At 43.0% G+C, this 13,712-nt stretch overlaps 1 protein-coding gene across 2 annotated transcripts in view; it reads left to right on the top strand.

Moving 5' to 3' along the window:
- The first annotated feature begins 309 nt into the window (after nt 1–309).
- The window catches only part of KIAA0247 (KIAA0247 ortholog), an 86,427-nt gene continuing 73,024 nt past the window's right edge, over nt 310–13,712 (top strand). The window contains exons 1-4 of one of the 2 annotated variants that reach the window (XM_010574156.1): nt 310–476; nt 1,119–1,217; nt 3,003–3,070; nt 7,131–7,217. The gene's annotated coding sequence lies outside the window, so the exon portion shown is untranslated. The remainder of the gene's footprint in view (nt 477–1,118; nt 1,218–3,002; nt 3,071–7,130; nt 7,218–13,712) is intronic. The other variant, XM_010574157.1, reaches the window with a different exon arrangement.

The following is a 13,712-nucleotide window of genomic DNA, read 5'->3' as shown; positions in this document are numbered from 1 at the left end:
CGGCCCCGGCGGGGGCGGGGGGGGAGAGAGGGAGAGAGCCGCCCGGCCGCCGGCCCCGGCCCGGCCGGCCCGGCCAAGGGACGGCGTTGGCTTTCCCTGGGTCTGCGGGGAAGGGGGGGAGCCCCTTCCCGGCCCGGGAGGCCGGCGCTGGGCTTTCGGGCCGGGTCCGTTACATAACGTCACCTGCGGTACCTGCGTCTCCCCCGTGTCACAGCGGCGGCGTGGACGGGAGAGACGGGTTTTCTCCCAGGTCTGCGATCTGGAAAGCGTGCGTTTAGGCTTGCGGAGCCTCTTGGTGTGGGGTGAGCCTCTGGGGTTTAACACCCCCCCCCACCCCGAGGGCAGCAGCCGAGGGGCGGTCGTTGCTCCCTTCTGCTCTTCCTTTCGCAGAGCTTGTGGGTGCGTGGGGAGGCACAGAGGAGAAGGGGTGTCTGAGGGGAAGGCGTTCGTGAAGGCTCCGCTGCTGATGATTTAACGTGAGAAACTTTGCGTTCGCGAGGGCTTCATCTCTGCTTTCTTATTTACGGTGCCTTAACAGTGCCCGGAGGTCAGAGCTTCCCTCGCAGCTGCCTTCACACGTGTGCAGGGCTTAGGCTGAACCTGTACGTGTGTGTAACAAATCTATCGTAAATCCCCTGGAGGACCTGGAGCTCAAAAATAGCCACGCTGGGCGTTTGAGAACTGAAAAGCGATAGCTGTTTTAAGTATCCCTAAAATTGAGGAAAAGATGAAAAAATGTCATAATAAATAGTTCTTATTTCTCATATATTTACTTAGTGGAATCAGTGATGCATCTTTTCATTTTCATAGTGTTCTTTTAAACAGATTAATGCAAATACAGTAGTTTCAAGTGGGCTCATTCTCCAGGGGGTTACGTTATTGTTGGGAATGGGCTTGGTCTCGGTGTAGTTACAGTAACACAGATTTTGTTGGGTGGAAGGAGGTGAGAGGAAGTAAACATATAAATTAAAAATATCCTGAAGTCGTCTTCGGAATGGTTGAGAGCTAAACTGAGCTGATGGGCAGAGAGGATTCTGCACTTGTCTGGTTGCGCTTCCTAGTGGCTTTTTGTGTGTGTTCCCATAAACGCTATTATGTAATGGTGCTTCTCTTGGCAGGAGTCTATTGTCACCGTAATTCCTGAGGTTTCTGGAGCAATGCAGCTTGTTCAGGAGACTTGCGGTCAGAACAACGGGAAGAAAAGTTTTTAAGAGGAGGTTTTAACCTCTTTAATTTTTCATGCGGTAGGACTAAGCTCAAGACATCTGGATCTCTTCCAGAGTATCTTTACTGTCCTCTGTTTGTTGTTCAGCTTGTCTTTCTCTTCTCCTAGGCTGCGCTATAGATATCAAGCACCAGCTTGCCACTTGCATCCTGCGTCAGAGCTAGGAAGACATTGCCTTTCTCCTTTAATAATAACAATTTTTATACTTCTCTTTTTTTGTGGTGTTTGTTTTTTTCTTTTCCCCTCTGAGCAGAAGCAGAAGTGATATAGTTATTTTCAGAGCACTTAACTGTTGCCTAGAAAAAAAATACTTGAGATAACGGGGGAAGGGGACTCTCCCCAGTCTGCATCTCTAGTTGGAACTTGTCCGTATACATCAAAGGGAGGCAAAACGCCTAAGCAGAGAGAATTTGCATATTAAATGCCAGTGCTCTAAGGATCAGTGCTTTTGTCTGCAGTTTATCGTTGATTTCATTCACCGCTGCCTCCTCTTCAGGTGTCTGTCATAAATCTCTTTGCAAGTCTGCCTCCTTTTCTTCTTTTTGTGCCACGCTTATTTTTGGGGGGCATATTTCTATGCAGAGAGAATAATTCTTTCCAGTATTGTATTGTAATCTGGTGGCCAGTTGTGGCACTGGCAGTTTTACAGATCACGCTTCTGTCTTTTTATGACTTGCATGTTGTTTCTGGTGGTGATTCTGTAAGCAAAACTGGGAGAAGAAAATAACTTTTTTTTTTTTCTTGTTTGGAGGTTCATTGCCCCTCTTAAATTGGCTCGTCCTGTTATATAAATGAGTGGTTTATGGACCACTAGAGAAGAGAGTACTGTCTGAAAGTAGGGAGGTACGTTTCTTTAAGGGGCCACTGGGGTGGAGGAAATGTGCCTGAAAAACCTGCAACCTAATCTAACTAGCTTTTAAAATTGAAGATGATTGTTATCACTTTATGGTGTTGCACCTCATTGTAGAGCAGAGTAGCACATGACAAGGGAGCCATAACCTCCTCTTAGACAAGTTCTACTTTAAAGGGGTTCAGACTTCAAAGGATTTTTTTAATACGCAGATGCTTCAGTGAAGTCCGGGTCTGGGAAAGTACTGATCTGGAGGCTGAAATTTCCCAGCCACAGCGTTACTGTAACAGAGACTTTGGTTCTGTCACCTTTTCTCTGCTTGTCATGCAAATTGACCAGCTGTGGTCTTTGAGGAGGGCCCAGTGTCCTTGAGTTGTTCAGTGCAGGGTGTCTCTGCTGAAACAGTTTCCAGACAGTTATCAGCAGAGTTTATATTTAGTGCAGCATGTGAAGGTGGACTGAAATGGCTGCTTGAGCTCATGAGCTGCCTGGGGAGTCAGCGAGCAATGGTTACTGAAGTCACTAAATGTGTGTGCTGCCTATAGTGTAGTGATCTTGATGGGATTAGTTGTGTCCTGCGATCATGGTTGGTTTTGGCTGTTTTATTCCTGTCTGGAGAACTGTTTTAGCTCTTGGTAAGAGCAGTCTGCAGTGGCCTTAACCTCAGCTCCTCAGCTGTGCAACCTCTTAGCTGCAGACTTGGGTTTCTGTGTCTGCGGCTGTTCCTGTTGCATCACTTCTGCTTTTTATCAGTGTACTTGCTCACACCACAGCCGTGTACTGCTATACCGCCCAAATATTTCCCTTGCCTGTTCTGCTTTCATAAGAAAACAGGTGTAAGCCGCTGGCCTCTGTCAGTCCAGGAAGGTTTGACATTGCACCCAGAGTGTGTTAGGCCACTGCTGTCTTTTTTTGCCCTTTTGAAAGTTGCATCTCTTCTTGCTAACCTGAGATCTTCCGGAGAAGCCCTTTGCCTGCTGATACCTGCATGAAAGGTCAGTAGCTTGGAAGCCTTGCTCCAGTGTTTCCCAGTCTGTGTCCTGTTGTGCGCTCTGCCAGGTACAAGGACTCCCTGCAGCTCCCCTGTCTTCTGAGCCACTTGTCGGCTGCTATAACCAGCTGATCAGGCTTAGCTGGGAGATAGGCGATCTTTTGCTGGCAGGGCTGGGCCCTGCTTGCCTGAAAGACTGGGGTGTGGAAGGGGAGAAGAGGCAGGGACTGAATTCTGCTTTAGGAGTATGTAAATAGAAACACAAAGGTGAAGGCATTTCCTAGAACAGGAAAAGGGAGAACTTAACCCATACATAGCAAAGATGTTTGCTCATAATGTGGTATTGGTTACAGTAGATTTCTCTTGCCAGAAATACAGTAGTCTGTATGTTTATCTAGCTATCATCATGACAAGTGTCATGTCTTCAGAAATGCCATCATACATGTTTAATCTCTGTTATGAAGCTATTCTGGGTACAAATGGAATTACTTCAGATGGAACGATTTAAGCCCCAGCACAGAGAGTAGTCGTTAGGGGCAGGTAGATGACTGATGAAGCACTCTCTGTTTTTGCAAGTCCTTCTGTGTAATTCATCTGGCTTTGCTGTTCTGTAGTTAGGCAGACAGTGTTTTCCTTGACTCTGCTAGCAGGCTTGTTTGAGCAGCTGCAAAAACTGATTTTAAGTTTAACCAGTGGAAATGCTTCCTATAAATTTCAGGAAGCGAGCTCTTGTACGTAGCAAGAAATGTTTTCCCCCGCCATTCGTATGCTGTTTGTTTTGTTACTGCATAGTGGCAGCTAGTGCTCTCTCACAGGAGGCTTAGTGTTCTCGCACGGCTTACTTTGTGATGCAGTCTGCGAACAGGGTATTTTCAGAGCCTAGTGATGCTAATAAGAGACCAGTGGAAGCCTGGCCTGTTGTTTGCTTGCTTATTTCTTTATTTTAAACTGACGATATTCGTGTGTGATAATTCAAGACAGTTTATTGAGGAAGCTCATGCTGTCAAAAGAGCTGCAGGACCAGAAGTTAGAGGTATAAAACCACTACCTTTTTCCCACTGCTTCAGTTGTCCCCTTCCCCCAGCTTCTGGCTTTCTCTGACTGGGTGTTGAACAGTGGGCAGGCTCCGAAAGGGGAGCATACACTGCGAACCTCTCCACAGCACAGAGGGTGGATGTGTCTTGTGTTGCTCTGGTGGTTCCTAGAGGGGAACTGCTATCCTGGCAACCAGCCCACCCAGCAGTAAACTTGCTTCCTGGTATAAGTGAGTGTTAAGTGGAATGGGTTGGTCATCACCTCTGCAGCAGTAACCTTGTAGGCAAGGTAGAGTACAGCTTTTGGAGCTGGTAGAGCAGGGTAAAGGGAAACTGGCTTCTGAAAGCACTTTTATGTGGAGAATGAAACACTGCACTGTATGTATGCTATGGACTAGAATGGCTTTCAGTCCAGCAGTGTAAACTCACTTGCCATAGGAATGACTTCCTTGTAGATGCTTGAACTTTGCTAGGCTGAAATGTGCACCATTTTAGCCTCAGGCTTAGAGTGAACCAGTTTCAGTACTCCATGTCTCTGTCCATAGCTTCCTTAGCTTACGCTTTAAAAGCTCCAGAACCATTTTGAAAACTTTGAAACTGTTTACATTTTCCCTCAACTCATTTTCCTCCTGGTTTGTAATTAAATGTTGTTGTGGTTTGCTGCTGTTCCTGGGTTTTCCCTGCATTGGCTTAATGGGGTTTTGTAATAAAATGAGTGGGAATTGAAAGAATCTCTGATTAAAACCAAATTTGCTTCTTGTTTGAGAATGAAGATAGATAAGAAGTTATGTTGGAGTATTGGATCTCTTTTGGCAGGACTCTGAAGGGAGCATAAGTTTTAAGAAGAAAATCCTGTTGATAAGTCTTGTTTAAAAAAACCAAAAAACCAAAATAAAACCAGAACAAAAAAACCCCCCAAACCCAACAACACCCTCCCAACCCCAAACCCCCAATTTCTGTGAGCTTGAGAGTGATGTTCTTACACTACATAAAAATATAAATCTTTCAATAGCTAAACGTGCAACTTGATTTTCAACAGTAGCTGTTAAAGGCAGCTTGCTTTCAAATAAGCTATAGTTTGTATGTGTAGTTTTAAATATATAGATTAGTGAAATGCTTGAATATCTCTGGCCTATTTAAGGTGGTTTGGTGGTTTTGTTTTGTTTTTTTTTTTTTCTTCTTGGTAAATAACTTCTGGAAAGTCTTCAAGAAGTAGATATTGAAGCAGCCAACACTAATATAATTACATTGTGGGATGTGCCAGAATCTCCTTTGGGTATTGGAGCTCATTTGTGCCAATCACTCTCACAAGGCATTTTATTTGTTAGACCTAGTAAGGTGCTCTAATGTTAATTAAAACTCCTTTAAATGACGGGTGGGGGGGAGGTAAAGATGCATTCTGGGTATGTGTTGCTCTCTAATGAGCCAAAAGGCAAAAGAAAACCGATGTGCAGTGAAGAAGACTTAGCAGTAATTTATCATTCTCTGCTGTGTGGGGATTCATTATACTTGAAAGCTAAGACAGAAACTGCCCCCAAAATAGCCTGTGTAGGTTATCTTTTGGTGTTGGTTCATGGCCTGAGGAGAATGCCTTCTGTGCTGAAACGCCAGCCTGGAAGGGTGATTGACATCTCTGCTCTTCAAGAGAAGTGTCAAAATTGCAGAGCATTGCTCAGAGGGTATGAAAGCTTCACTTCTCCATCTGCTGCTGCATATGCCACTGGCGACCCAGTGGCCATATGTGGGATCATCCTGAAAGCTTTAAACTCGGCTCCTCTCCGAGGGCCCCTCACTCCTTTTGAAAGCCCAAAAAGAGCACGCTGCTTGCTTCAGGAGAGGGAGGCTCCTGTTTTCCCCTTAGGAAAATGTAGTACATCTTTATAAAACTAAAGCATTATTGCAAAGAGCTGTGTGATCCTGAAACGCTGCAAACTGGTTTTGTGATGCGCAACAAAAATATGCTGGAGGCTCATCTCAGGCTTTGCCTGGCTTTGTGCACAGACTATAAAACCATACAAGCCTGCTAACAGAGATCCATTAAAAACCGCTTCGTGGGTATGAGGAGCAGGGTTGTATGACCAGGGGTTGTGTCTTTTGGTAAGCGTATGATTATTTAAGTTGAATGAGAGACACGAAGAGTTTGCTAGGTTTATTTTTAATTTCATCAGCTGTGACAACCTCCATCTCAAGTCTGTTTCTGGTTTGCTGTCTTGCAGGGCTTGCATGCTTCTGAGACTCAAAAAGCTGACATTTAAATGTGACAATGAAATGTTTAACAACAAAGGAGATCTTTAAGCAGGCTAGACAAAAATTCCTTTCAGCTGCACAGCTTTTACTTTCACTTTTAGATGACCAGTATGCCCAGTTCTCAGTTGGTTGCTGTGCTTTCCGAAGTGGAGAAGGTTACCTTATTAATAACCAACTTTTCTCTTTAAGTCCTGGAATTTTTAGTATTAATACTGAATAAAACGGGTGTGTGTGGGGGTTAAAAGACAATAAAACATACCCATGTTTTTTTGGCACCATAGAAATAAATTTCCTTTTTCCTGTGCTTGTTTGGGAAGTATGCAGTATTTGTGATCGCTAGATTTTTATTTGTGGGAGTGTATGTGTGTATCTGATGGCTGGACTTGATGCAGTTCTAATCTGTGTATTTCAGGTAACTTCTCAGAAGTTTCTGTCCCACTGAAAAAAAAAAAAAATTAGCAAAGCTTGAGTGCTGCTGAAAAATGTTTTCAGTAACACTCCGCTATGCTTTAAACTGTGATCTGTTCTCTTCTTACACTTGAGATTTTTTAAATGGAATGTGTGAGGGTAGTTTTGAATATTCTTTGGTTTTGAGTAACTTGTGCAGTATATCTCAAACCTAGATGTGAATTTTGTGGGTAATGTCTGTACCCGAAGCATAGCTCTGTGCCTGTGTCCTAAAAACATAATGGAGCTGCTTCTACCCGTCAGCCTTTTGGCTCTTTTATGTGACTTATCCCCTATGTACTCACAGCTAATACTTACTTTTTTGTGTATTCCTAGGTGTGTGAATCAACCTGTCATCACTGAATCATCACTTTAATCATACTAACTTGACAACATTTGTATGCCAGCTTGTGTCATCACCAGGTAAGATGAAAGCTAATGCCGTTACTTTATTTTTCCTGACTCTTTGCTTTTTAAACCTGCATTTTGTGCAAATGCCATGACTTTTCTGTAGACTAAAGTCAGAATGTGCTGCCTTCCATGTTCGCCTGCAGTGAGACAGCCACTTACTGTTAGTATTACTTCCTGTTTCGGAAGCTGGTGTTCTGAAATGTTCTTAGGGTCTGACTCCTTTGTAGTCATGCTTTTAGCCTTTTTCCTGACACCTCTGTTAACCTGGTTTTTGTGGTGTTCAGATACCATAAGCTGTTTTTTTCCTTGTATTCTTCACTCCCTTACTACTCCCTGGTTTTGCTGTAGAAACTGTTGAACTCCTGCTGTCTGGAGTTAAGCATGCACAATAAACCACCTGTACTATCTGACCTTTTCTCTTGAACAGAAAATAGTTTTTGTTTTGTTTTGACTTTTTTCCATGCGTGCTTCCAAATGTTACCTTTGAAAATCTATCATAGAAGGATCTTCCTTGTATATTTTATGTTTTAGTGGTAGGAAACTACCTGGATATGTCTTTCAGAGAACTAAACATAAAGCTGCTTTTTTGCACCTCACCCTTTTATCCCCATTTAGAGAAGAGATGTAGACTGGGGGCAGGGGGAGGAAATCCCTCTAATGCTTTCAACAAGGTTATTATCCAGTGCTCTAGGGGAGTCCTAGTGCTGACGAACTAATGTGAGCCTTTGTTCCAATGCTAATCAGGATAGGGATAATTCCTATGACTACCTCCTCTTCCCCTCAGATCCCTCTAGTAGTGATAAGGCATTAAGCTCCTTTGCTACCGCTCTTCTTGCTGTGCTGGCCTGTTGTCCTTGTTTCCTGCAACTGCTACCTTGAGTGCAAAGGCTTGAGTTTTGAGGGGGTCTCATTAGGAGTGCTCATTTAAATCTTCTGAGATTTTTTGGGTGCTGCTGAGTGTACTTGTACACTTCAGTTACACACACATCCATGGAGATATCTATTTGTGTTTTATTTTTTTCTATCATTAAATAAAAAGTAATTTTTTGTTTATGCAAGACACATTGAACTTGAATACAGTGGCATCTTTTGTTACATGTTGGGACGTGTAACTGAAAGAATGTGAGTCGGCGTGTAGCTGAAACTTAGAAGGTATTTTTCCTTCTGTCTCTTCTTTCCTTCTTCCTTGGACAGAGCAAAAAGCATTTGATTCTCAAATACTTTTAAATAGTCTTAAAGAGACTAACTTCTAGTCACTAGTCCAAAGAGCTCTAAGTTTTCTAGGATGAATGTCTATGCAACCTATATATTGTTTTGGTTTATGCCAATGATCTGCTCCCAGTCTAAAGACAAACTACACAACAGTAGAGAGAGGAGCTTGGAGCCTAGGTATATAGTGAAATATGACTTTGCATGTCATATAACACAAAAAAAATAGTTCATTAAAACTGTGTCTCTTCACTAAATCTGATTTGTGGCTGTGGGGAAAGAGCAGGGGTGGTGGTAAAGATACTGGTTAGGTATGATGTGAAATGATCACATGAGACAAAGCTGTTAAATGTCTTGCAGATCAAGAAGGGAAGGGGAGAAGTGACTTAGCCTCTTTAGCCTTTCCTTGGCAGTATGAAGCTGATGAGAAGCTCATCCTTGTGTTTCTAAAAGCAGGTCTCCTAGTACAGCCGTTTGGTTTGTGATAGTGGGTTCTCTGAGGATAGGTGGTGGCAATCCTCCATGGATAATCTGTCCTGAGTCTGGCTGAGCTGGCCTTCTGGTGAATTTGTAAGGGAGTTTGCTGTCTTTCACTAGGGGCTGTTGTTTTTGCAGGGTGGTTTGAGAACCTCTTTAGTATCAGTACAGAATAGAGGGATAGGAGGGATTTAGACAAGTTAAAGATCTTTCTTAGAAGACAGAGATTGAATGAGTGCATCTGCACAGCTAGCATCTGCAGATCAGTGCAATGCTCTTGTAGTGTTTCATTTTGATGGAGAGTTTTTTCCTAATGCAGAGTTGGAAAAGGCCTACAGTGATGATATAAAAATCTGATCTCTTTGCAAACCGCACAATTTTTAATGATGTGGACATAATATCTAGATAAGCTGAGCTCCAAAAAGTGTGCAAAAAGGTATTGGGGTGGAGGGAGAAAGGCTCCATCAGAAGATGCCCATCTGAGGCGACTGATTTCAAGTGTTCTTTGCTAGTGACTGTGCATATGTGGGGAGTGTGTGTTAACAAAGGTAGTCCAGTGTGGCTCGTTGATGTGAACCTATGTGGAAGCATTAGCTGCGGGAAGGGGTTTATCAGCACTTCCAAACAGCTTTTGTTTTTTGAGGTTGATTCTGTTGACAATATCCTGAAGAGACATCACTAACAGATGTAGTGTGACACATTTTATGTGGGTGAAATTATGGGCTAGGCATAACTGCCTTTGCCTAGCACTATTAACCCAACAGTTGTTAAATCCCAGGAAATGCTCATTTTCAGGGTGGTGATTGCTTTTATGACCTGAAAATAAAAACTGGAAGACGTTGTTGTTTTTGTCTTTTCTTTACTCTCAATTGACATATGCAGGGCATTTCCTGTGAATGAGTGCCCTGTACTTAGTTATTCATATTCTATCATTTTTCAACATCCTTCTCATCTTCTATGATTCAAAACAATTATCCTGAAATGGGGGGGGTGGGTGAGAGAGACCGCAGACAAGTTGCAGTGCAGAACATGGGTTTTGTCTCCCCCATTATTTTTATCTTGTGAAGTGAGAACAGGAGGAGGATGGCAGAAGCATTTCTGAACAGCTCCTGTGCAAAGCTTCCCATAAGGCCTTGAAAGCTCTCTAACCTGTGCTTTCTTGTCTGTTTCCCCCTTGTCTGCTTGAACCATTTGTAATGTGGAAAGCCTAAAACCCAAGTGCTTGTAACAGTGGTGTCTGCTCTGGGGTCGGCCAGTGTTCACCTGTATCCCTTCATACATATTGGGGTTTCTCATTTGTGTATATTTTGATCCAGGTTAGTATTTCCTTTTCAAGTGGTGTGCTATAGCATGAAACTCCAGGGGCATACAGCATGCTTGGTATTAAAAGCTAAGGAGACAGTACAAAATATTCAAAATTGATGTGTTTTTCTCCCCAGATACTTTCTTTCTGCTCCTCTGATAGGAGGCCAGAGGGGATGACTTCTGCCTGTTTCTATATGTATGAACTGAAGGTTTGGATTCTGTGTGAGAGTGGGTTGGGTTTTTAGTGGGTTTTTTCAGTGTTTATTTTAAGGTAACTTGAAGACCAGCTTAACCCTTGTGACTCTCTGGTTTAATCTCTGGTAGAGAGGAAGGAAGATGGGTTTTCAGTGGCTACCATATCCTGGAGGCAGTATATTGTTCCATTTAAGCTATGACGATTGCTTCTTCCCACTTCCCCCCAACATTTTGTGGAACAGACACTTCTTGATTTTAATTCTTCATCTGTATTTATCCCTTATTGCGAAGCTAATGTTTTTAATTAGCATAGCTTAGTCATCAACTAACACATCGCAAAAAGGCTGTTTGACTTTTGATGTGACAAACAACTTGCTATGTGTAAGACTGGGAAGAAGATTCCCCCCTATAGCCTTGTGCTCCCTGGCCGATTCCCCTCTGGCCCTGTTACCTGGACAACCAGTTGTATTTATGGGTAGAGCTTAGCATCTTGGGGAGTGCTTGGGTCAAACTAGCTGGTGATCAGATATCTTGCCTACCCTTGGAGTGGCAGGTTGGAACCCAGCACTACCTGTGGGTGCTATTTCCCCTCTGACTGTAGTAGAGGATCAGGCTCTGACCATATGCTCCTTAAACATGAGTTGCAGTGAGGCATGCTGGGTTCATGTGGGATGTATAGATTGAGGTACTTCTCCTTTACAAGGATGGATCCTTCAGATGAAAGTGAAGGCATGCCTGGGGGAATGGGTGCTGCCAATGTCCTTACTGAGGCTGTTCAAGGAAATTGGCAGTATAGCCGGTCTACCATCTCACTCGCTGAAATCCTCTCCTCTTTTTGCCTTTCCAACAGGAAAGGCTCTGCAGTTCATGACAGAAAGCGGTCTTCTCTAGTTCAGCAAATCTGTTGTAAGAGTCCCAAGAAAAGATAGCTATTTGTAATGGGCATCAGAGCTATTCATATGTAACTTACTTCTGGGGCAGGCACTTGCCTCTGTGTTGGTAGAGTGGCAGTTTTATGCCTGGAAGCGAGAGAGCCTGGGATGAACTCATCAATATGAAATGCTCATCTGAAAAACAACTCGCTACAGCAAATCTCCTGTTTGAGAGGTATGTCACCTGAAAATAGGCCTGTTGCAGAATAAGTTGAAATCTGTCAGTGCCTCTGTTTTTTGTTTTAAATGGTTCACAGGAAGCGCCTAGATTCTTCAGAACAACTTGGGTGTTGGGTTATTGTTTGTTTTGGTTTTTGTTTGTTTGGTTTTTTTTAACTAAAACAGGCTGCCCTGCATAAAGTGTGAGGCAATACAAGGAGGTAGGAAAAGAGAAGTGTATTGTACTTGCAAGACTTTTGAAAGGGCCTGAATGCTGAAGTTGGAAGGAATTGAAGCATTTGAGCCACTAAATATTAACAGTTGGCACTAATATGCTTCTGACCTCTGGCAACATGGCTGAGAAAATAATCCTGGTTACCTCTTGTGAGTTGATTTGTATTGCCTTGCTTGATCTGTGTACCTGTGCCTGGTCTTTTCCACCATCTCCAGTGGTGTACTAGTGCGTTGGTTGGTGCTGACTAAAGAGGAGGACTTGAGTCAGAAATACTGTTGCTTACAGCACAATGCACGTGCTGCAGCCTTTCCAAGCATTCTTCCAGACAAGCCTTGCTGAATTTGAGATATGTGATATTTTTTTCTTCTCTGAGGTATTTGGTGGCAAGCAACCATATTTGCTAAAGCAAGCTGGTATTTTATAGTCCTCCTGCATTGTGCATTTAATTGCTGCATAACTGATTCCCACTGTCTCAATTGTACATTGATTTTTCTTTTTTTATGCCAACTGTTTAACAGGCTCCCAGTACGTAGGGGAATTTCGCACCCTCTTTCTGCTTAAAGTAGTACTTGGAGCTGTTGAGAGATATTATTCAGCTTAGACAATACAGTACTGTGTCTTAACAAGTGCACGTGCATATCCTAAATTCTCTGAAGGTATAGCTGGGCACTAGCTGCTCAGAGAAGTTCAAGGCAACACTTTCTTCCCTTTCAGCACCTCATGCTGGGCGCTCAATGTGTTTAATACTCACAAATTGTGAATTTTACAAGATGGATACAGTAAAAAGTGCAGAGGGTTTTTTTTTGTCTTCCAAGTCATGAAGGTCAATATTAAATGTAAAATCAGTAAAATCTATTTAGATTTTTTTTTTCCCCTAGGACTCATGATTATCTTAGCCTTTCTTGTCTTTGAGTTCTCTGTCTCCTTTTTGGCTATGGTGCCAAAAATGTTGTGTGTGATTATGGTAGAATTTGCTGTAAGTGTAGAAGGCAGCCTGTTTTTCAAGTTGAAGCAAATTTTTGGAGGTAGGTGAGGTTAAGGAGGAGCCAATAAGATATTTTAAGCAGGCTTTTTGAAGCTGGCTTAACTCATTAGTTATACTGGGATGAGCCCATTAATTCAGTAGAGTTATTTCAGACTTGCACTGTGAGGGTGATTGCTGTTACACTCTCTGTATCTGATGTTTGAAAGACTACTGCAGAGATTCTCCCCCCTTTTGGGGGAAGGGAAGGAAAATAAGATTATTGCAACCAGAGTATGTGGAATCCCTTGGCGAGTGTGACACTGTGCCTGCTACCCAGGAATTGGATGCTGAGAAAGGTATTTGACTTATACTGTCTGTGAGAACAGAGACTGGTAGCTCTGGAGACTGAGGCACTATTGGCCTCTCAGGAAAAAAAATGGGAGGTTAAAAAAGTGTGTAAGATGACTAGTGTAGGCACTGTTAATGCAAGCTTTGTGTAGTGCCATGAATGTTGGGTAGTTGTTGCCTGGGCTTCTCTACATACTTCCTGCCTATCAAAGCCTCTAGCATCTGCAGGAAATGGAGCACTAAGCTAGATGAGCTTGTTTTGATAACACGTGAATTTTTTGCACACCACTGTGTGTGCAATTTTTGAGGGTAGATCAGTTTCCTCACTAGGTGCTAGGCAGTGCTCTCAGATGGGGACACAAATCACAGTTAAAGGGTGGTAATGTGATGGAGCAAGGTAGGGGGAAAAAAAGCACATAAAAATGTAACTAACTAAAACTGAACTAGCCTGTTTCTTTTATGTGAAGCTAATCTTAGGAAGATGATGATCTGAGTGCATTTGGGAAGACAAACCTTGCAACAATCTACCAGTCTCCTGGTGTCCAGGAACTAGTTTTTGGAAGAGGTGATGTTGTTTAGCTTCCTGGTGAGAAAGAATAGTTCTGGTTGTGAAAAATCAGAGTAATAAAGGTTGGACCTCTGGAGCTACTATAGACCCAACCTCCTGCTCAGAGCAGGCACTC

Source organism: Haliaeetus leucocephalus, unplaced genomic scaffold (assembly GCF_000737465.1).
Source record: "Haliaeetus leucocephalus isolate CR32 unplaced genomic scaffold, Haliaeetus_leucocephalus-4.0 Scaffold417, whole genome shotgun sequence".
NCBI lineage: Eukaryota > Metazoa > Chordata > Aves > Accipitriformes > Accipitridae > Haliaeetus > Haliaeetus leucocephalus.
Note: the sequence above shows the minus strand (reverse complement) of the source record. Positions and strands in the feature narration are given on the sequence as shown.